Genomic DNA, 25,955 nt, shown 5'->3' with positions numbered 1-25,955 from the left:
TCATGACTGGTTTGGAGAACAAAAAATCCCCGGGCGATATCAATGATACCACTGGACTTGGTTAGGGAGGGTGGTTTCTCCTCTTCCCCAAAGAAATTTTTACAATAATTTCACATGGAAAATTAGGGTATTTTAATGTTGATAATTAAAGTGGTGGAAAGAATATTCTTAAATATTTTTAAGTGGATAAATTACCAAATTGATATATACCCAAAATTGGATTAATGTAAGAAGAGTATTTTTATAAAATCGTGATATTCTTGTATAGATCTATTTCTTAATCTATTGTGGTTAGGAAGGAATGAAATTCATAAAGTTGGAATTTTCCTTACGGTTAGAAGCTCAGCAGATTTTTATCTAAAGAAAATCCTTAGGAATCAAAGTTAGAAGTAAACCGAATAATTTTGATTAGACCATGACTGTGAGAAGGGCGGATAGTAAACTACTTGCCCATCTCTCGAATCTGAATCAAGAAAAAACCACGATAGCAATTCCAAATCTTGACACAAAGAATAGACTACCATTGAATTAGCGTAGTTTTCCCTTAATCGAAATCACCAAGAATCTAGTTGGAAATTCAGTAAAATGATGGGTAGATTACCATGATGGGGGGAGATCAATAATTCTCATTAAGAAAATCTAGATTACGAGAAATGGGTTTTGTGGAGCCAATCTCGAACCAGGAATTCTACTTGCATAGAACCTCTGTTTTCTTTTCAAGGACTGTTTTACGCCAGAATGCTAGAGGAAGCATTTGGTATGTGATTAACTAAGGAGAGACTCGTTTTGGAAAACAGCTGGCAGGGAGTGGTCGAGGGACATCACTTGCGGCGGCAAAGCCTGCCGAGGTCTTGACCAGCCTCGATATGGTTAAAATGGTGCGCTTCTGGTATGATAGGTGAGGACCGACAAACAATCCCTGAGTAAAGTGCTAGGTTACCTAAGTAGGATCCTAGAGAGTTCTGACCAGGTGATGCACGGGCTCTTGGTTGCTAGGACACCCATGCGTACGTCGAGGAAGATATAGATGAATCGGAAGGAATTACTTTTGTGAACTGAATTTTGATATTGGATCTCGTTGTTGGTTGACTAGCTCGTCTTCAACAGAGTCCGGATGATATATTTTTATAAAACAATGGACTCAATATTTTGGAGGATTCTGATCAGTAATACTATGGTTTCATTGAAAGATTGTTTTAAAGACAACCGAATCTGTAAAAATGGTAATTTCTTAGTGGGTGTGTAAGTGGTATGACTACTTTAAATTTTGCTTGAGGCGCCAGCTCATCTTCAACGGAGATCCGGGTGATATATTTTTGTAAAACAATGGACTCAATATTTTGGAGGATTCTGATCAGTAATACTATGGTTTCATTGAAAGATTGTTTTAAAGACAGCCGAATCTATTAAAATGGCAATTTCTTATTGGGTGTGTAAGTGGTATGACTACTTTAAATTTTGCTTGAAGTGCTAGCTAGGGGGCCTGGGAACTCTTTTCCTCAGTACCGAGGCAATACATAACCAATTTTTTATAAAAGAGTCCCACCAATACAGTGGTTGGGCGGTTGGCTAACCCATGGGCCAGTTGGGGTAGGCTCGATCGGGGGATTCCTGTGGTGATACAAATAGTTACGATTAAGCTATGTTAGTTAGATTAAGTCCTAGGAAGACCCTTGTTCTGTGGGAGGGAATCAGCGCGACTGTGCCTCGCTAAAGGGGAAAAAAAGCGGTGATTTTATGGACCAAGTGCAAGTCTCTTCCTTGATTTTATGGACCAAGTGCAAGTCTCTTCCTTGATCTGGCCATGTAACTTTCGGGTTCGATCGAATCAGTTTGGTTAGTTAAGACTTTGACTTGATAGATTAATTCTTCCGTTAGATGATTTTCCTGGTGGAATTGCCTGTGCCTTCTGGGCGAGGGAAGTTTTTTTGGGTTTGGTTTTTCAGAGGAACCGCCGGGCTAGTCTCTTGTCTGGACATCCATGGGCGAGGCCTGGAGTGTGGATTCCTCCCCGGCGCAAGAGGCTGACGCTGCTTCCGCCACTAGCGCCCTTGGAGGGGGCATCACGGAGGGGGCGGGGGTCTCACATAAACCGTGAGTTTGTAGAAAAAGTTCACGTTGTGAATACCAAAAGGGTTCACGCCACGAAGATTTTGTAAAAGGGTTCATGCCGTGAAGATTTTCTAAATGGTTCATGCCATGACGATTTTCTAATTGATTCATGCCGTGAAGATTTTCTAAATGGTTCACACTATGAACATTTTTCTGAACTTTCACATGTTCAAAAATTTTGTCAGACTTCATGGCATCAGAGGTGTCAAGATAAGGTTGCCTATTCTTAGCAAGGCAATCCTGTGATTTGCGGTGTTAATTGGCACGCTGATGTCGGGAGCGATTCGCGGCATGAAGTTGCAGAAAAAGTTCACGGCGTGAACGTTTTTCTGCAATTTCATGTGGAAACTTCTTGCGTCAAATGTTATGTTTTTGGGTGCAAAATACTTATCCAACGGATCCCAAATTGATTGTGCAATGCCTAAGTAGTGGAATACAAGTTCACGGCACAATCAATGGCTCCTTATGTTTTTGATTTTTATGAATTTTTGAAAAAGAAGAAAACAGAACACCAACCTGTTTATTCATGTTGATGCTTCCAATGATGCAAATAACAAAATTAAAAAGAAAAAACAGTGAAGCTCTATTCTAAGACCACTCTACCACACACATATGCAACATCACAACCAATTTCTCACATGATTTCTTACTACCACACAAATCTTATCCATTCATTTTCTACACAATGCAATACCAGAATCAAGGGCAATCATGAATCTTATGCAATGGGAGCTAAAACTCCAAGAGGATGGAAGAAACAAAGGTGTTTCCCTGGCAGCGGTGCCAAAAATGTTATGGGCTACCACACCTCCAAGAGGGAACTCAATGCATTCACCTAAAGGATGAGCAATAGATCACAATTGTCATAGGGCACTTACCAATGCTTCAAACTTGAGTCCCTTGAGGCCTCCAAGCTCACTTGTTAAGCTCCAACCTCCAAGCTCCACCTCCACGTTGTCACCGTAGAGTTGCTCGCACCGTCGCATAAGGCAATCACTCTCTCTCACTCTCCTAATCATACAAGCATAGAAGAGGAACAATGCTAGAATGCTCTCTCTCTCTCTCTCTCTCTCTCTCTCTCAATCTCTCTGAAGACACAAGGAAGAGCTCTCTATAGCACAAAGGGGATTGTGTCTTTTCATTTTATGAGAAAATGCCTTATATACATTTGGCCCTTATTCACACTTGGGTGCCCAAAACTTACTTAGCTAGGCCTTGGGTGGCCAATATCTCATAATGTACAACATTTATAGTGTCGGTTCATGACACTTATTAATGTCCTCAATTGGAGGATCATGTTTATTAATCCAAAATGGGATTAACAGCCCTTGGTGCAGTTATGCTAGAGAAGCAAGTTATGAAGCTTGTATAATGATAGTGAAATCATTAAGTACACAAACATAAGCATGGATGTTCAATGTTTATAGATGTTTTGATGAGGAGGGCCCCTTGGTGGACGTTAACCACACTGGTTAACATTATTTTTTAAGTGTGGTTATGCTCCATGTAACTCATTTTTTATGTTAACTACATAAGCGCTTCATGTAAAGGATATATGGGATGACTGACCTTACAACTTGTGTAATGCCAGCCATGAGCATAAGCCTAGGTGTACATAGAGCTAGAAGAACCAGTTTTGGGCACCCAATTGTAGGATGGGCGGCCGACCATTGTAAAAAGAGAGCTCATGTATATAAGTGACTTATGAAATATGAAAAGGGATAATCCCATTATCACAATTGAGTTTCTCTCTCTGTCTCTGTCTCTGTCTCTGTCTCTATCTCTCTATCTCTATCTCTATCTCACTCACTCACTCACTCTCTTGTAGCTATAGTGGTAAGCTTGTGTGCATCCTTTCTTGCTTGCTTCATTATGTGTGTGTGCATGGAGGTGAGGTTCTCATTGCTTGCCTCCTCCTCTTCTTCTACTTGCTCTCTCTCTTTCTCATCTTCACTCTTGCACACATGAAGGTATCGACTAGGAGTTGAGCTCTCCATAGCTCCTTCTCTCTGTAAGATTCCTCCTCAGTGTGAATAATGAATAAGCTTTTACCTCAATCCCTTGTAATCATCCCCTAATTCAGAATGTAAGAAAATATTGTTTTCCCTTGTTTTGGGAGATAATTCAAAATTGAGATATTTTTAGATATAAAAATTATCCTAATATCTAAGATATATTTCCTTTAAATAGAAGTTCAAAATAAATCCTCCAATGTGCATTAGGAATCAATTAAATATGTGTATTAAATGCCTTAGCCTAAGGATCCACATTTCAGAAATTTTTGGATTATGGTCCAATTAAGGTTCCTAATGGGTCAATGGGATTAATCCAAGTGTTAGGATGAGATAAATCCAAAGAAAACAAAAAACTCAAAAATGAGTAAATTCTTACATAAGATGAAGAGTTGACTGATTACAAGGTTTATTAGTTAAAAATTAAGAGATATTAGTAAAAAAATGAGATATTTAGAAGAAATGATGCAATTTTGACACCTCAATAAGGAGGGAATGCCACATCAAGGAGACGCATTTTTCTTCATGATTACTTGAGTTTTTTAATCTAAAAATAAGGATATTTTTATATCTCCTCTCTCCTCTCTCCTGGATCAAACTGGATAAAAAAGGGAACCAAACTCGTCCAAATTGAGTCAAACTAAAGCTGGAAAGCTCTAAAATCCAGTTGGACTTGGTTAGTGGCCTCCCTCACCTATAAATAGACCCTCATTCCTTTGTATTCTCATCTTTGAGCTATACTATGCCAATATTACCTTAAAATAATCATATTGCTATTATCCCTTAATTTTCCTCTTCTTTTGGGGAGCTTGCAGCTTTTCTCTCTCTCTCTCTCTCTCTCTCTCTCCAACTCTTGAAGTTGCTATTCTCCTCTTGGTAACCAATTGATTGGTTGGGGGCTTCACTACTGTAAGGAAAGAATCAAGCCAAACTTAGTGGTAAGACTATTTTTTATGGTTTTTTTCAATTATCTCAATAACTTTCTTCTTCTCAACCCCTCTCAAGCTTGAGAAGCTTTCAAAATGATTGTTTTTATTCAAATCAAGCTTTCCCTAAGATTCTTAATGTTTAATTAGAATTAAGTTAATCTCTATGCTTATTTATAATGCTTTCCTTAAGTAAATCTCTCTCTCAAAAAGAATAGTCATCTTTATGGCTAAATCTTTAGCAAAAGAATGTTTCTCAATGATAATCTCTTATTTCAAAACTAAACTCTAGGCTTGATGAGTTAGAGATTAAGAAAATGATATTTTTATGATTTTGTGCTAGTAAAAATAATGGTTATTTCTTTTTAGATTATTTATGAGCAGATAAAAATTATTTTAATTAATTCTAAATGAGAAAAGGATTATCCTGGTAAATTGGGAAAAGAGGAATGTCTAAATTAGCTTAATCTAGTGGAATAATCATAATTATGTTTATAATTATGGTTAAAATTATGATTTGAATACATAGTTTGAATTTAAGCTTAAAAGAAGAACTTCTATCATATTTTCATTACAAGCTTTTATTCTTTTAGAAAATTTGAGAATTATCAGTTATAGCAGTGAAGCTATGGTAAATTTTTCAGAAAAAAATACATATCTTATTTTTATGCATAATACTAAAAGAGGAATTCCTACCATATTGTAGGTTTAGAAATTTTAACCAAAAAGAATAATTTTGACCATATTCATCATGAAGGAATACTTTTTTGTATTTATGCATAATTATTTAATTAAGAAAAAAGAAGAATTTTTGATAAATTTATTTTATGTATAATAATTTTTAAATGATAAAAGAGGAATTCCCATGACATTTGGGATTCAATAATTTAAATGCAAAAAGATAAATTTTTGGCATATTCAAAAAAATAGATATTTTTATTTAATTTAAAAAGAGAAATTTTCTTAGTATTTAGGTAGAAAAAGGTCTAATTTAATTTTAATGATAAAAGAGGAATTTTCACCATAATTCCACATAGAAAATTAGGCTATATTAATGTTGATTGATTAAATTGGTGGAAAGAATATTCTTAGATATTTTTATGTGGATAAATCAACCAATTGATATATACCCAAAATTGATATATACCCAAAATTGGGTATATATCAACCAATTGATATATACCCAAAATTGGATTAGTGGAAGAAGAGTATTTTTATAAAATCTTGATATTCTCGTATAGAACTATTTTTTTAATTCTATTGTGGTTAGGAAGGAAAGAAACTCATAAAGTTAGAATTTTCTTACGATTAGTTTTGTTAATTTATCTGAAGAAAATCCTTAGGAATAAAAGCTAGAAGTAAATCAAATAAATTTTGGTTAGACCACGACGGTGAGAATGGTGGCCAGTAAATTACTTGCCCATCTCTTGAATCTGAATTAAGCAAAAACCTTGTGACCAATTCCAAATCTTGACACAAAGAATAGACTACCATTGAAATTAGAGTAGATTTCCTTTAACCTAAATCACCAAGAATCAAGTTGGAAATTTAGTCAAATGATGGGTAGATTACCCTGATATGAGATCAATGATTCTCATTAAGAAAATCTGGATTGTGGAAAAAAAGGGTCTTGTGGAGTCAAACTCAAACCGGAAATTCTACTTGCATTAGAATCTTTGTTTTTTAAAGGACTGTTTTACGCTAGAATGCTGGAGAGGAAGAATTTGGTTTGTGATTAACTAAGGAGAGACTCATTGTGCAACAGTTGGTAGGGAGTCATCGAGGGACCTCGCTCGGCGACAAAGCCTATAGAGGTCTTGACCAGCCTCGGTATGGTAAAAATGGTGCGCTTCTGGTACGATGGGCGAGGACCGATGAAGCGGTCCCTGAGTGAAGTGCTAGGACACCTTCCTAGAGGGTTCTAACCAAGTGATGCACGGGCTTGCGGTTGCTAGGACACCCATGTGTACGTCGAGGAAGATATAGATGAACTGGAAGGAATTACTTTTGTGAACTGAATTTTGATATTGGATCTTGTTGGTTGACTAGCTCGTCTTCAACGGAGAGTCCGGTGGATGATATATTTTTGTAAAACAATGGACTCAATATTTTGGAGGATTATGATCAGTAATACTATTATTTCATTGAAAGATTATTTTAAAGACAGCCAAATCTGTTAAAATGGAAATTTCTTATTGGGTGTGTAAGTGGTATGGCTACTTTAAATTTTGCTTGAAGCGCCGGCTAGGGGGCCTGAGAACTCTTTTCCTTGGTACTCGGGCAATACATAACCAAAATTCTATAAAGGAATCCCACCAATACAGTGGTTGGGTGGTTGGCTAACCCTAGGCTGGATCGGGGGATTCCTGCGATACAAATAGTTATGATTAAGTTATGTTAGCTAGATTAAGTCCTAAGAAGACCCTTGTTCAGTGGGAGGGAATCAGCGGGATAGGAATCAGCAGGATGTGCCTCGCTAAAGGGGGGGAAAAGCGATGATTCTATGGACTAAGTGCAAGTCTCTTCCTTGATCTGGCCATGTGACTTTTGGGTTTGGTCAGATCAGTTTGGTTAGTTAAGACTTTGACTCGATAGATTAATTCTTCTGTTAGATGATTTTCGTGGTGGAATCACTCGTGCCTTCTGGGCAAGGGAAGTTTTTCCGGGTTCGATTTTGGAGGAACCGCCGGGCTAGTCTCTTGTCCAGACATCCGTGGGTGAGGCCCCAAGTGTGAATCCCTGCCCCGCATGAGAGACTGATGCTACTTCTGCCGCCAACGCCCTCTGAGGGGGTATCGTGGAGGGGACGGGGGTCTTACACTCTCTTTGCTCCTCACATATCTTGTGGAAAGCTCCACTTGAGTGACATAAGTGGTGGTGGAGTGAGCTCCTAGTGGCCTTACATCGACGAGTTAACCCTCATTAAGGTTGTCTAAATGTTAGTTCCCAAACTGACCCTTGCATTATCTTCTTTCTCTTCTCTTCTTTCTCTTGTGCAAGGAATCATATTCATTTTGGTGAACATCTTTGGTGCCACTTCTAGGGAATGCATTTAGCTTAGGATCCTCCACATCCTATTCCATTGCTAAAGTCTTGATTTTCTCAGTTGGAATGCAAATCCATCGATAAGAGTATCTGTAAGATGCATGTTTGATTGATTTGATTTTGTTTTTCTTCACACAATGGAGTTCAATGGAGCATGAGGATCTTGGGAAGCTACATCAAAATCAGGAACTACAAGTAAGTTCCCTAATCTTGCTCTTGAATCCATTAACTTCTTGTTTTTCTTTAACTAACTAAAAATTGCATAATAGCTTAATCTCATAATTAATCTTAGGTCATTAGGTTTAATTAAGCATTTAGACATCATTAGAGAGCTTGGGGTTACCCTAATCCATCCACAAAAATAAAAACATAAAAACTCATCTAGGAAGGGATGAAATCATTATTAAGAATAACATATTACCTTGCACACAAGAAAGAAAGAGGAGAGAAGAGAAATGCATGCAAGGGTCGAGTCCATAGAGTTGCACTTGGCAAACCCTAAGGTGGCCAACCCTAAGGGGGTTAACTCCTTGATGTGAAGCCGCTAGGGGCTCACTCCATCTCTTCTTGTGTCACCCAAGAAGAGATCCAATGGCTAGGTAGAGAGCAGCAGAAGGAAGGAAGCTATGGAGAGCTCAACCTTCACCTTATGCAACTAGCATATGCAAAAGGGACTTGGTAGATAGAAAAAAGAGAGTAGAGAAGAAGAGAAAGGAGAACATTACCATCCCTAATTACATACACCGGCAATCAAACATGCAAGCAAGCAAGAACACAAGCTAACATGCATCCACAAGCTCAAATGAGAGAGAGAGTGAAGAGGCCAAGCTCAAATGAGACAAATGGGATTGTCCCCTTTCATATTCCATAAAATAATTTATATAAAAGAGCTCATAATTACAATGGCCGTAGCCCATTTACAATTGGGGGCCCAAAACTAGTCTTCCTAGATTCTCTAGCTCTATTTACAACTATTCCTCATGATCGGCGTTACACAAGCCATAAGCTCGGTCATCCTATGTCTCTTATACAATAAGCGCAGTTACAAAAGATAAATTACAAAGAGTGTAGCCACGCAAAAGGTAATGTTAACCAGAGTGGTTAACATACCCCCTCCCTAATGCAGATCTGTCCTCGGAGCTAGCCGGATCTATCTGTAGTAGATTGAATAAGTGCGGATGAAGTCTCAATGTGAGGTTGGAGTAGGGGGGCATGATGGAAGACCTTGTAGCTTGTCCAGAAGGTGGTCTCCATCATGTCTTCTAAGGTCCATAGGCGTAAGGCGAGCATCCACATGATGCATTCGTAGTAGCCAAAAATATACTTGAGGGTGGGTCCCTTGTTGATGTTGAAAACCAAACCCTGCACGCCTTTAGAGTAGTGGTCCCAATTTGGGAAAGACTCGAGCATCATGACGATCAATCACAGCTGGGTTTGGGACATGGTCATATTAGGCACATATGAAATCGTTGAAGCACCGAACCATGGTTTCTTCAGTACACAGCTGCTGCACTGACGGGGGAGCGAACCAAGCAAAGTTAAATTTTAGCTTGGGGTTCTGTTTCTGCTTCTCATGGAAGACATGTCGAATGGAGAGGTAATTCAGGTTGATGCGAAGTGTGCGAGGTGCATTGTAGTACGTCTCCTAGATAAAAGGTTTGCAAAGGAAGGGTCGTCTCTAGGCCACCTGCTTGCCCATGAGTTCAAACGTGATGGGGCGAGCAGCGCGGCAAGTGGTATCCTCCACGCATCCTTGGGGGGTGGTCTCTCCGTTGGGTGATGCTTTGCATCGAGGTAAGGACGCAGGACATAGATGTCCATACGGTCCGTGATTCGGGGGTGATAAGATCTGTGTGGAGTTGTTAACCGAGCAGGATAGCAATTGCCTTCTCAAACAATCGAGGGGGTCCTATCAGTTGAGGGGGTTGAGTGGAGGGTCGACCTCCTCATGCTCCAATGGTGGCGGCGATAGAATTTCTCCTTCATTGAGGTTCTGGGTGGAGGGCTGATGTGTCGACAGACAGGGGTGGAGGGGTTGTCAATGCTGAGGTTCCCGTGGGGGCGAGGGTGGCATCGAAGATGGGTGGGGGTTTAGTGGAAGTGGAGGGGATGTCACGAAATGCAGTGTGCATTCCCAGCTGTAGTGATAAAAAAGGGGGGTGATGGGGGTGTGGGTGATTGAAAGATCTCTGCCCCCTCCGCGCAACGAATTCAGGGGTGCTAGCAGCAGCAGAAGTAGCACTTCTTGTGCAAGGCAAAGCCTCTCACTCGAGGCCTCGCCCACGGATATCCGGACAAGAGACTAATCCCTTGGTTTATTCCAAAACCGAACCTGGAAAAAATTCCCTCGCCTAGAAAGCACGGGCGATTCCTCCAGGATATTTTTATTCTAATGTAGTCAAGAGCCTTAACTAACCAAAATGATTTGACCAAACCTGTAACTCCCATAGTCAGATCAAGGAAGAGACTTGCACTTGGATCATAGAGACCAACGCTTTTTTCCTCATCATCAAGAGGCACAGCCGTTGATTCCTTTCCATAGAACAAAGACTATCCGAGATTTACTTCATCTATCGTAACATAATAGAATTGAGTCTTATTTTAGGGGTCCATCAGTCCAGCCTAACCCCATCCAGTCCCGTGGGTTAGCCAACCGCCCAACCACTGTAGTGATAGGATCCATTAAGGAATTTGGTTATGTTTTGCCCTGGGTACCAGGGAAAAGAGTTCCCAGGCCCCCTAGCCGGCGCTTCAAGCAAACTTCAAGATAGTCACACCACTTACACACCCAATATGAAATTGCCTGTTTCATAGATTCAGCTATCTTTAAAACAATCTTTTAATGAAACCATAGTATCACTGATCATAATCCTCCAAAATATCCAGTTGAATTCTAATTTCCAATCATTCCTTCATCGGTGTACCTATAATATTATTGGCAACCAGAACGCTCACCACTTGTCCACTCAGGGGCCTTTTTAATAGTTCCTAGCTCACAGTATCCCGAAATATATTCACTTATAAAAATCCACATGGACTCTTCGTTGAAGATCAACAAGCAAGATCAACCAACAGATCCATATAAAAGATCAATCAACAGATCCATATAAAAGAGCCATGGACTCATCCGTTGAGGACCAGCAAGGTCAATCAACCAGATCCATGCCTGAGTTCAGAAAACAACTCTAACACCTTGTTCCATTTTCTTCCTCGATGCACACGTGGGTATCTTTGGCGACCGAGAGCCCGAGCACCGTATGGTCAGTGCTCTCTAGGATCCTTCGCAGGTCACCTAGCGCTTCACTCATAGGCCGCTTCCTTGGTCCCTTATCCACCGTACTGCTGGAAGCTCACCATTTAAATCGAACCGAGGCTAGTCAAGACCTCGGCCGACCTTGCTATGTGAGACGTTCTCCGTTGACTCTCCGTCAGCTGTTGGCAACTTTATCACTTAGGAGTGCCGACCTCATTAACAAGATGGTCAAAATGCTTCCCTAGCATTCTTGACATAAAACAATCATTTAAAAACAAGTCATAAATACAGTTTCTAACGAACTCTCATCTTTCCATATTGTTCCACATCATTTCTCGTTATTCCACATTCTTCTACATCAATTCACATTGCTTAATCCACATCCAATCATATATATTCCCATCATCCTTTATCCATTCTCATCTAATCACATCACACTACATCTCAATTCACATCACACTACATCACATCCATTTTCCATCATCCTTCATCCATTCTCATCTAATCACATCACACTACATCTCTGTAAGATTCCTCCCCCCAACCCCCTTTTTTGATGTCTAGTATCTTCCCCTATAATCAATCACTCTTCAAAAATATAAAGACCTTGTTTCTAACTGTTTTAACCTAGAGAGAGAAAATATTCTAGAGAGAGAATATTCAAATTTTGAATATTTTTGGATAGAAAAATATCTCATATAATTAAGATGAATTCCCCTGAAACAGAAATTCAAAAAGAATTTTCAAATGTGCAATTGGAATTAATTGAAAATAGGTATAAAGAACCTTAGTCTAAGGGTCTAGATTTTCAGAAATCTTTAGACTATGGTCCAATTAAGGTTCCTATGGGCCAATAGCATCAATACATGTGTAGGGAGGAGATAAATCCAATTTGTAAAAAGAAGATATCCAAAAATGAGTAAATGCTCACATAAGGTGAAGAGTTGAAAATGTACAAGGTTTATTAGTAAAAAACTATGAGCAATATTAAAAATATGAGATATTTTGGGTATCCAAAAATGAGTAAATGCTCACATAAGGTGAAGAGTTAAAAATGTACAAGGTTTATTAGTAAAAAAAAAACTATGCTCAAATACTGTGAGATCCCCCTGTTCCCACCGATCAACGGATTCGGGTACTAGCAGCGGAAGTAGCACATCATGCGTGGGTAGGGGTCTCACACTCGGGGCCTCGCCCACGGATATCCGGACAAGAGACTAATCCGTCGGTTTGTCCAAAACCGAAACTGAAAAAACTTCCTTTACTCGGAAAGCATGGGCGATTCCACCAGGATAACTCTTTACTCTAACGTAGTCAAGATCATTACGGATCAACTGATCTGACTGTACCTTTAACGGTACTTGGTCAAATCAAGGTAGAAACTTGCACTTGGATCATTAGGATCAACGCTTTTTTCCCCATCAAGAGGCACAGCCGTTGATTCCTATCCATAGAACAATTTCTATCCGGGATTTACTTTATCTATCGTAAAAACAAAGTTGAGTCTCGATTTATGGATCCATCAGTCCAGCCTAACCCCATCCGATCCCATGGGTTAGCCAACCGCCCAACCACTGTAGTGATGGGATCCAATTTGGAATTTGGTTAGGTTTTGTCCCGGGTACCAAGAAAAAGAGTTCCAAGGCCCCCTAGCCGGAATTTCATGCAAACATAAAACTAGCCACACCACTTACACACCCAATATGGAAATTGCCTTTTTCTTAGCATCAGCTAATTTTAAAACAATCCTTTAATGAAACCATAGTACCACTGATCACAATCTCCCAATTTATCCAGTTGATTCATAATTTCCCATCATTCCTTCATCAGAGTATCTATGGCATCATTGGCAACTAGAACGCTCACCACCTGTCCACACAGAGGCCGTTTCCATAGTTCCTAGCCCATAATACTCGGCAATATAATCACTTATCAAGATGGACTCTCGTTGAAGATCAGCAAGATCAACCAACAGATCCATATAAAAGAGCCTTGGACTCATCCGTTGAGGACCAGCAAGGTCAGTCAACCAGATCCATGCCCGGTTTCACAAAACAACTCTTACTCCTTGTTCCAATATCTTCCTCGACGCACGCGTGGGTATCCTAGGCGACCCAGAGCCCGAGCACCGTATGGTCAGCACCCTCTAGGATCCTTCGCAGGTGACCTAGCGCTTCACTCATAGGCCGCTTCCTTGGTCCCTCATCCACCGTACCGGAAGCTCACCATTTTAATCGAACCGAGGCTGGTCAAGACCTCGGCCGACCTTGCTACGTGAGACGTCCTCCATTGACTCTCTGTCAGCAGTTGCAACTTTATCAGTTAGGTCTCCACGACCTTAATCACAAGACGGTCAAAATGCTTTCCCAACATTCTTGACATAAAACAGCCATTTACAAACAGCATTTACAAACAGTTTATAAATACAATTTCTATGTTAACTCTCATTTTTCCACATTATCCCTCATACAATCCACATTACTTATTCCACATTTCATTTATATGTGTACTCATCCAATCACATCATTTTCCATCTCTTCACTTCAGATTCCTTCACGTCACATATCATATATTCACATCCATATCCACATCCATACATCCACATCCACATCCACATTCACATCCATACATCCACATCTACATGCTTATCTCCATTTTCACATCCTCATTTATACATCCACATCCCATATCCACATTCATACATACACATCCATATCCACATCCATATCCGCATTCATACATACACATCCATATCCACGTCCACATGCATACATTCATTATCACGTCCTCATTCATACATCCACATCCACATACATACATACATCCACATCCACATTCCCATTCACATCTATACATCCATATCTACATGCACATTCACATCCATACATCCACATCTATATCCTCATTCACATCCATACATCCACATTCATGTATCCACATCTACATGCATACATCCATACATACACATCCACATTTACATCCATGCATCCACATCCACATCCTCATTCACATCCATACATCCACATTCATACATCCACATCCACATCCACATTCACATCCATACATCCACATCTACATGCTTATCTCCATTTTCACATCCTCATTTATACATCCACATCCCATATCCACATTCATACATACACATCCATATCCACATCCACATGCATACATACATCCACATCCACATTCCCATTCACATATATACATCCATATCTACATGCACATTCACATCCATACATCCATATCTATATCCTCATTCACATCCATACATCCACATTCATGCATCCACATCTACATGCTTATCTCCATTTTCACATCCTCATTTATACATCCACATCCCATATCCACATTCATACATACACATCCATATCCACATCCACATGCATACATACATCCACATCCACATTCCCATTCACATATATACATCCATATCTACATGCACATTCACATCCATACATCCACATCTATATGCTCATTCACATCCATACATCCACATTCATGCATCCACATCTACATGCATGCATCCATACATCCACATCCACATTTACATCCATGCATCCACATCTACATCCTCATTCACATCCATACATCCACATTCATACATCCATACATCCACATTCATACATCCACATCCATATCCACATTCACATCCATACATCCACATTCACATCCATACATCCACATCTACATGCTTATCTCCATTTTCACATCCTCATTTATACATCCACATCCCATATCCACATTCATACATACACATCCATATCCATATCCACATGCATCTTATCATATCTTATCACTTCCCATATCTTTTATGCATACCTCTATGCATGAATTTCAATTATGCTAAAAGTAACACTTTTATAATAAAATATTCAACTTTTATGCATACCTCTATGCATGAAATCCAATATGATAAAAGTAACACTTTTGATATAAAAAAAATATCCTTTATGCATACTTCTATGCATGAAAATTAAAAATGATAAAAGTAACACTTTTGATATAAAAATTTTCTTTTATGCATACTTTTATGTATGAAATAAAAATGATAAAAGTAACACTTTTGATATAAAAATTTATCCATTATGCATACTTCTATGCATGAAAATAAAAATGGTAGAAATAACACTTTTGATATAAAAATTTATCCTTTATGCATAATATTAAAATTTAATTTCTCCATGATTATAATGAAATTCTTTCAATTAATCTAGGATGTTGATTCCTAGAATATGGTAGGAAGTCCTCTTTTTATGCTTTGAATGAAAATTTTTTATGCATAATTTTTATAAAAATTTTGCCATAGCTCCGCTGCTATGACTGATAAATCTCAATTTTTCTAAGGGATAAAGCTTATCATTAAGGAAATAATTAAAATGATTCTCTAATTGGATCCTTAATCCGTAATGGATTGAATCATCAATATACATAAACTAAAAGCATAAGAAAAAGCCATTAATTTGGCCTCAAGCATAGCTTTATCTTGGGTTAAGGAAAAGCTTTATGAAAAGCTTGATTTGGATTGAGAATGGGTCATGAGTATGACCATTTCTTGAGTGAGAGAGAGAATTTACATAAGAATCATTAGAATTTAAACATAAATGAAAATTAACTTCAATAGTATTTATTAAATTATGTAACTCTTCACTACTATTCAAACTTCAATAGCATTTAAAAAAAACCATACCAATTAAACTTCTCAAGCTTGAGAGGGGTTGAGAAGAGAGAAACATTGAGAAATTATAGAAAGATGAATATTCACTAATTACCTTATAACTTGCTTGATTCTTTGTTCACGGTAGAGGCCCCCAACCAATCAATTGGTTAAGTATGTTGATGGAGCCACTAATGGGGATTGAAGAAAGAGGGAAGCTCCAAAAACTAGTGAATTATTAAATGAATTCACAGTTCTTGGCTTAGGTGGAGTAGAGTAACGATGCATAAACACTATCTATTTTTCAACAAGGGTGAGGCTTCTATTTATAGGAAAAATTGAGCTCCTAACCAAACAAACTGATTCTAGAATTTTCTAAATCAGTTTGGTCAATATTTGACCATTTTTAGGTCAGTTAAGCTAACTTTTTGGAACTAGACTTGAATGAGGAGAGAGGAGAGATGAAATATCTCAATTTTTATGAGTTTAAAACTCATTCAAGCATGTGAAATATGCACCTCCTTTAAAGAACTCCCCTTCCTTACATATGTGTCATAATGGAATCATTTTAATATTGCTCATAGTTTTTTTACTAATAAACCTTGTACATTTTCAACTCTTCATCTTATGTGAAATATGCACCTCCTTTAAAGAACTCCCCTTCCTTACATATGTGTCATAATGGAATCATTTTAATATTGCTCATAGTTTTTTACTAATAAACCTTGTACATTTTCAACTCTTCATCTTATGTGAAATATGCACCTCCTTTAAAGAACTCCCCTTCCTTACATATGTGTCATAATGGAATCATTTTAATATTGCTCATAGTTTTTTACTAATAAACCTTGTACATTTTCAACTCTTCATCTTATGTGAGCATTTACTCATACCCAAAATATCTCATATTTTTAATATTGCTCATAGTTTTTTACTAATAAACCTTGTACATTTTCAACTCTTCATCTTATGTGAGCATTTAAGGGACTCCCCTTCCTTACATATGTGTCATAATAAAATCATTATACCCAAAATATCTCATATTTTTAATATTGCACATAGTTTTTTACTAATAAACCTTGTACATTTTCAACTCTTCACCTCATGTGAGCATTTACTCATTTTTGGGTATTTTCTTTTTACAAGTTGGATTTATCTCCTCCCTACACATGGATTGATGCTATTGGTCCATAGGAACCTTAATTGGACCATAGTCTAAAGATTTCTGAAAATCTAGACCCTTAGGCTAAGGTTCTTTATACCTATTTTCAATTAATTCCAATTGCACATTGGAAAATTCTTTTTGAATTTCTGTTTCAGGGGAACTCATCTGAATTAGAAGAGATATTTTTCTATCCAAAAATATTCAAAATCTGAATATTCTCTCTCTAGAATATTTTTCTCTCTCTAGGCTAAAACAGATAGAAATAAGGTCTTTATATTTCTGAAGAGGGTTGATTACAGGGGAAGATACTAGACATCAAAAAGGGGTTGGGGGAGGAATCTTACATTCTACCCCACTTAAAAAACGCGAGATGTCCTCATCTCGCAACTTGTGATAATTTCGCAAGATTCACGAATATGAGACTTAGAGAAAAATTTTAATCAAGAGTAACCACCAAGATAAGTCTTAAAGAGAGCAAGATTCAAAATACGAACAAGATTTAAACTTTATTCATTCTCGGAACTTATACAGTAAAGATAGAGGAACTCTTTACACTTCCATAAGCCCGTCCATCATATGGTCACAAAAGCAGTCCTCACAAGCTGCACAAGTATAAGGTAACTCATCTATGGGAATGATTCTGTGGGTTATTGCTGTGCCTATCTCAGTGGTATGAGGTGTTCTAACAAAAGGACCTCTGAGAGGCAAGCCAAAAACGGGGTAAAGGCATATCTTCTCATGAGGAAGAAAACACGCCAGTAAGAAGACCCGCTCAGAAAACCCAAGATGTCTTGATCTCATGACGCAGTAGTATCGAGGACCCAAACCCAAGGCTTCGATAACCATGGCCAAGCGGACATTGTTACAAAAGTGCTGTTGACCCCAGGGTGTTACCCTAGTTATGTCTTGATAGGTCCGCCATTTGGTCTGCGCTACAGAAGTTCCTAGGTGAGGAAAAAGTGAGCGCTCATACTGTTCTATAAAATCCTTCTTCACAGACTCACTTACGTCTTGAAGGTGAGGAATCATTATGGATAAAACTAATTCTTGTTGCCAAGCCATGAAGGAGATTAAGAAAGAAAGGAGATCGATGGGAGTAAGATTACTGTGAACGACAATTAAAAGTTACGACTTATATAAAGGAAGGAGCTAGCGTAACTTAGAAGCCAACGGTAACTTGCCACTGAAGTTTTACCGTCTTTTCATGATTTGGGTTTGGCATATTTTTCTATAGAAGGCATTTAGAACTTTGAGATGAGGAGATAAAAGAAGTTCGTAAGCTAAATCACCTACTTTCTTTGGTCCACAATATCTGGGAGATAACTTCTTATACTTCCCAAGAGATAAAGAACTTCTTTTGGGCCGTACTCGAATGAAGACCAAAACCTTGATATCCAAAACATCGATTCTCACTTCTGAACTCATTGTTCTGAATCTTAAAACAGGTGGGACTCTTGAGAAGTATTCAGGGAAAAGGTTCTTCCTTTTTTAAACAGAATCTTTCTTTTATTTTAGAGAGAGAATAATTATAAGATCAGAAAGGGAGATACTTACTCCTGTATACCTCGAAGGCTGGGGGAGAATCTTACATTCTACCCCACTTGAAAAGTGCGAGATGTCCTCATCTCGCAAGGTAGAGGACAACTCTTTTTCTTAAGATCCAATTTATTCTGGGGTTCCTTATATTCTGGTCAACCCAACAGAATACGGGGATAATTATCCCTTATATAGAACTCATCACTCTGATACCAACTGTGAGATCCCCCTGTTCCCACCGATCAACGGATTCGGGTACTAGCAGCGGAAGTAGCACATCATGCGTGGGTAGGGGTCTCACACTCGGGGCCTCGCCCACGGATATCCGGACAAGAGACTAATCCGTCGGTTTGTCCAAAACCGAAACTGGAAAAACTTCCTTTACTCGGAAAGCATGGGCGATTCCACCAGGATAACTCTTTACTCTAACGTAGTCAAGATCATTACGGATCAACTGATCTGACTGTACCTTTAACGGTACTTGGTCAAATCAAGGTAGAAACTTGCACTTGGATCATTAGGATCAACGCTTTTTTCCCCATCAAGAGGCACAGCCGTTGATTCCTATCCATAGAACAATTTCTATCCGGGATTTACTTTATCTATCGTAAAAACAAAGTTGAGTCTCGATTTATGGATCCATCAGTCCAGCCTAACCCCATCCGATCCCATGGGTTAGCCAACCGCCCAACCACTGTAGTGATGGGATCCAATTTGGAATTTGGTTAGGTTTTGTCCCGGGTACCAAGGAAAAGAGTTCCAAGGCCCCCTAGCCGGAATTTCATGCAAACATAAAACTAGCCACACCACTTACACACCCAATATGAAAATTGCCTTTTTCTTAGCATCAGCTAATTTTAAAACAATCCTTTAATGAAACCATAGTACCACTGATCACAATCTCCCAATTTATCCAGTTGATTCATAATTTCCCATCATTCCTTCATCAGAGTATCTATGGCATCATTGGCAACTAGAACGCTCACCACCTGTCCACACAGAGGCCGTTTCCATAGTTCCTAGCCCATAATACTCGGCAATATAATCACTTATCAAGATGGACTCTCGTTGAAGATCAGCAAGATCAACCAACAGATCCATATAAAAGAGCCATGGACTCATCCGTTGAGGACCAGCAAGGTCAGTCAACCAGATCCATGCCCGGTTTCACAAAACAACTCTTACTCCTTGTTCCAATATCTTCCTCGACGCACGCGTGGGTATCCTAGGCGACCCAGAGCCCGAGCACCGTATGGTCAGCACCCTCTAGGATCCTTCGCAGGTGACCTAGCGCTTCACTCATAGGCCGCTTCCTTGGTCCCTCATCCACCGTACCGGAAGCTCACCATTTTAATCGAACCGAGGCTGGTCAAGACCTCGGCCGACCTTGCTACGTGAGACGTCCTCCATTGACTCTCCGTCAGCAGTTGCAACTTTATCAGTTAGGTCTCCACGACCTTAATCACAAGACGGTCAAAATGCTTTCCCAGCATTCTTGACATAAAACAGCCATTTACAAACAGCATTTACAAACAGTTTATAAATACAATTTCTATGTTAACTCTCATTTTTCCACATTATCCCTCATACAATCCACATTACTTATTCCACATTTCATTTATATGTGTACTCATCCAATCACATCATTTTCCATCTCTTCACTTCAGATTCCTTCACGTCACATATCATATATTCACATCCATATCCACATCCATACATCCACATCCACATGCACATTCACATCCATACATCCACATCTACATGCTTATCTCCATTTTCACATCCTCATTTATACATCCACATCCCATATCCACATTCATACATACACATCCATATCCACATCCATATCCGCATTCATACATACACATCCATATCCACATCCACATGCATACATTCATTATCACGTCCTCATTCATACATCCACATCCACATACATACATACATCCACATCCACATTCCCATTCACATCTATACATCCATATCTACATGCACATTCACATCCATACATCCACATCTATATCCTCATTCACATCCATACATCCACATTCATGTATCCACATCTACATGCATACATCCATACATACACATCCACATTTACATCCATGCATCCACATCCACATCCTCATTCACATCCATACATCCACATTCATACATCCACATCCACATCCACATTCACATCCATACATCCACATCTACATGCTTATCTCCATTTTCACATCCTCATTTATACATCCACATCCCATATCTACATTCATACATACACATCCATATCCACATCCACATGCATACATACATCCACATCCACATTCCCATTCACATATATACATCCATATCTACATGCACATTCACATCCATACATCCACATCTATATCCTCATTCACATCCATACATCCACATTCATGCATCCACATCTACATGCTTATCTCCATTTTCACATCCTCATTTATACATCCACATCCCATATCCACATTCATACATACACATCCATATCCACATCCACATGCATACATACATCCACATCCACATTCCCATTCACATATATACATCCATATCTACATGCACATTCACATCCATACATCCACATCTATATGCTCATTCACATCCATACATCCACATTCATGCATCCACATCTACATGCATGCATCCATACATCCACATCCACATTTACATCCATGCATCCACATCTACATCCTCATTCACATCCATACATCCACATTCATACATCCATACATCCACATTCATACATCCACATCCATATCCACATTCACATCCATACATCCACATTCACATCCATACATCCACATCTACATGCTTATCTCCATTTTCACATCCTCATTTATACATCCACATCCCATATCCACATTCATACATACACATCCATATCCATATCCACATGCATCTTATCATATCTTATCACTTCCCATATCTTTTATGCATACCTCTATGCATGAATTTCAATTATGCTAAAAGTAACACTTTTATAATAAAATATTCAACTTTTATGCATACCTCTATGCATGAAATCCAATATGATAAAAGTAACACTTTTGATATAAAAAAAATATCCTTTATGCATACTTCTATGCATGAAAATTAAAAATGATAAAAGTAACACTTTTGATATAAAAATTTTCTTTTATGCATACTTTTATGTATGAAATAAAAATGATAAAAGTAACACTTTTGATATAAAAATTTATCCATTATGCATACTTCTATGCATGAAAATAAAAATGGTAGAAATAACACTTTTGATATAAAAATTTATCCTTTATGCATAATATTAAAATTTAATTTCTCCATGATTATAATGAAATTCTTTCAATTAATCTAGGATGTTGATTCCTAGAATATGGTAGGAAGTCCTCTTTTTATGCTTTGAATGAAAATTTTTTATGCATAATTTTTATAAAAATTTTGCCATAGCTCCGCTGCTATGACTGATAAATCTCAATTTTTCTAAGGGATAAAGCTTATCATTAAGGAAATAATTAAAATGATTCTCTAATTGGATCCTTAATCCATAATGGATTGAATCATCAATATACATAAACTAAAAGCATAAGAAAAAGCCATTAATTTGGCCTCAAGCATAGCTTTATCTTGGGTTAAGGAAAAGCTTTATGAAAAGCTTGATTTGGATTGAGAATGGGTCATGAGTATGACCATTTCTTGAGTGAGAGAGAGAATTTACATAAGAATCATTAGAATTTAAACATAAATGAAAATTAACTTCAATAGTATTTATTAAATTATGTAACTCTTCACTACTATTCAAACTTCAATAGCATTTAAAAAAAACCATACCAATTAAACTTCTCAAGCTTGAGAGGGGTTGAGAAGAGAGAAACATTGAGAAATTATAGAAAGATGAATATTCACTAATTACCTTATAACTTGCTTGATTCTTTGTTCACGGTAGAGGCCCCCAACCAATCAATTGGTTAAGTATGTTGATGGAGCCACTAATGGGGATTGAAGAAAGAGGGAAGCTCCAAAAACTAGTGAATTATTAAATGAATTCACAGTTCTTGGCTTAGGTGGAGTAGAGTAACGATGCATAAACACTATCTATTTTTCAACAAGGGTGAGGCTTCTATTTATAGGAAAAATTGAGCTCCTAACCAAACAAACTGATTCTAGAATTTTCTAAATCAGTTTGGTCAATATTTGACCATTTTTAGGTCAGTTAAGCTAACTTTTTGGAACTAGACTTGAATGAGGAGAGAGGAGAGATAAAATATCTCAATTTTTATGAGTTTAAAACTCATTCAAGCATGTGAAATATGCACCTCCTTTAAAGAACTCCCCTTCCTTACATATGTGTCATAATGGAATCATTTTAATATTGCTCATAGTTTTTTTACTAATAAACCTTGTACATTTTCAACTCTTCATCTTATGTGAAATATGCACCTCCTTTAAAGAACTCCCCTTCCTTACATATGTGTCATAATGGAATCATTTTAATATTGCTCATAGTTTTTTACTAATAAACCTTGTACATTTTCAACTCTTCATCTTATGTGAAATATGCACCTCCTTTAAAGAACTCCCCTTCCTTACATATGTGTCATAATGGAATCATTTTAATATTGCTCATAGTTTTTTACTAATAAACCTTGTACATTTTCAACTCTTCATCTTATGTGAGCATTTACTCATACCCAAAATATCTCATATTTTTAATATTGCTCATAGTTTTTTACTAATAAACCTTGTACATTTTCAACTCTTCATCTTATGTGAGCATTTAAGGGACTCCCCTTCCTTACATATGTGTCATAATAAAATCATTATACCCAAAATATCTCATATTTTTAATATTGCACATAGTTTTTTACTAATAAACCTTGTACATTTTCAACTCTTCACCTCATGTGAGCATTTACTCATTTTTGGGTATTTTCTTTTTACAAGTTGGATTTATCTCCTCCCTACACATGGATTGATGCTATTGGTCCATAGGAACCTTAATTGGACCATAGTCTAAAGATTTCTGAAAATCTAGACCCTTAGGCTAAGGTTCTTTATACCTATTTTCAATTAATTCCAATTGCACATTGGAAAATTCTTTTTGAATTTCTGTTTCAGGGGAACTCATCTGAATTAGAAGAGATATTTTTCTATCCAAAAATATTCAAAATCTGAATATTCTCTCTCTAGAATATTTTTCTCTCTCTAGGCTAAAACAGATAGAAATAAGGTCTTTATATTTCTGAAGAGGGTTGATTACAGGGGAAGATACTAGACATCAAAAAGGGGTTGGGGGAGGAATCTTACAATGACACATGTAAGGAAGAGGAGTTCTTTAAAGGAGGTGCATATTTCACATAAGATGAAGAGTTGAAAATGTACAAGGTTTATTAGTAAAAAACTATGAGCAATATTAAAAATATGAGATATTTTGGGTATCCAAAAAGGAGTAAATGCTCACATAAGATGAAGAGTTGAAAATGTACAAGGTTTATTAGTTTAAAAAACACATATGTAAGGAAGGGGAGTTCTTTAAAGGAGGTGCATATTTCACATAAGATGAAGAGTTGAAAATGTACAAGGTTTATTAAAAAAAAAAAAACTATGACACATATGTAAGGAAGGAGAGTTCTTTAAAGGAGGTGCATATTTCACATGCTTGAATGAGTTTTAAACTCATAAAAATTGAGATATTTCATCTCTCCTCTCTCCTTATTCAAGTCTAGTTCCAAAAAGTTAGCTTAACTGACCTAAAAATGGTCAAAAAGTGACCAAACTGACTTGGAAAATTCTAGAATCAGTTTGTTTGGTTAGGAGCTCAAATTTTCCTATAAATAGAAGCCTCCCCTTGTTGAAAAAAAATATAGTGTCTTATGCTTTGTTACTCTACTCCACCTAAGCCAAAATATATAGTGTCTTATGCTTTGTTACTCTACTCCACCTAAGCCAAAATATAGAGTGTCTTATGCATTGTTACTCTATCTACCTAAGCCAAGAACTGTGAATTCTTTAATAATTCACTAGTTTTTGATACTTCTCTCTTTCTTTAATCCCCATTGGTGGCTCCATCAACATACTAAACCAATTGATTGGTTGGGGGCCTCTACCGTAAACAAAGAATCAAGCAATTTGTAAGGTAATTAGTGAATATTAATTTTTTCTATAATTTCTGAATGTTTCTCTCTTCTCAATCCCTCTCAAGCTTGAGAAGCTTAATTGGTATGGTTTTTTAAATGCTATTGAAGTTAATTGGTGAATAGTAGTGAAGAGTTACATAATTTAATAAATGCTATTGAAGTTAATTTCCATTTATGTTTAAATTCTAATGGTTTTTATGTAATTTCTCTCTCTCACTCAAGAAATGGTCATACTCATGACCCATTCTCAATCCAAATGAAGCTTTTCATAAAGCTTTTCCTTAATCCAAGATTAAGCTATGCTTGAGGCCAAATTAATGGCTTTTTTCTATGCTTTTAGTTTATGCATATTGATGATGTTGCATGACGAATGAAGATCAATACAAGGATGCAACAAAAAAGACACTTAGGGCTCTTGAAAAGAGTTCCAAGTTGTGGATGAGTGTGGGAGTGGGTTTGACAATAATCCCACATGGGAACTTTTGGGAGTTTTAGAGTTTTTTATAAAAAGTGGCTCATTTGAGAGCTTATGGACACATTGGGAAAACTCATGTTTGAGCTCTCTTGAGACTAGCTCTCCCTCTTCTTCCATAGAGGTGCAAGCTCTTCTCTCTCCCCATCTACATTGTTGTAAGTTCTATTCTTTTGTTAATTCAATGCAATGAGTTGATATTTGTCTCTCTTCTCATGTCAATTCTCTAGTGTGCATGTTTCTTATTGATAGCTTCAAGGATTGTGTGCATGCTAGGGAAATGAGTATTTGAGAATGAAGAATGCTTTGATCTTGTGTAAGCAATAGCTAAGCTTTCTTCTTGTTTGGATGTATGGATGAGTGGAATGTGGAGTTGAGTGAGCAATAGCAAGATTGAGCTTGAGTGTGTGTTGAGTCTATGTCATTAGTAGTAGTTTTCTTAGCATTCTCTCCATCAAATGGATAAGCTTTTGTGCACCGGTACGGGTTGAATCCCTAGCTCCGAAAGGGATGCAAATCCCATTGGATTGAGCTAAGTGTGGAGCATACTACTCTTGCTACAAGTGAGAGAGTTTTTCCGTCTCTCCATTGGCGCCACTGCTGGGGAGAAGACTCAAATCCAGTTGAGAGTGTGTGGAAACCAGCACTATTTCCTCTTTTGGTTGCA

Source organism: Cibotium barometz, chromosome 34 (genome assembly GCF_041138505.1).
Source record: "Cibotium barometz isolate CiBa-2024 chromosome 34, ASM4113850v1, whole genome shotgun sequence".
In the NCBI taxonomy this organism is placed as follows: domain Eukaryota; kingdom Viridiplantae; phylum Streptophyta; class Polypodiopsida; order Cyatheales; family Cibotiaceae; genus Cibotium; species Cibotium barometz.
This window is presented reverse-complemented; position numbering follows the sequence as displayed.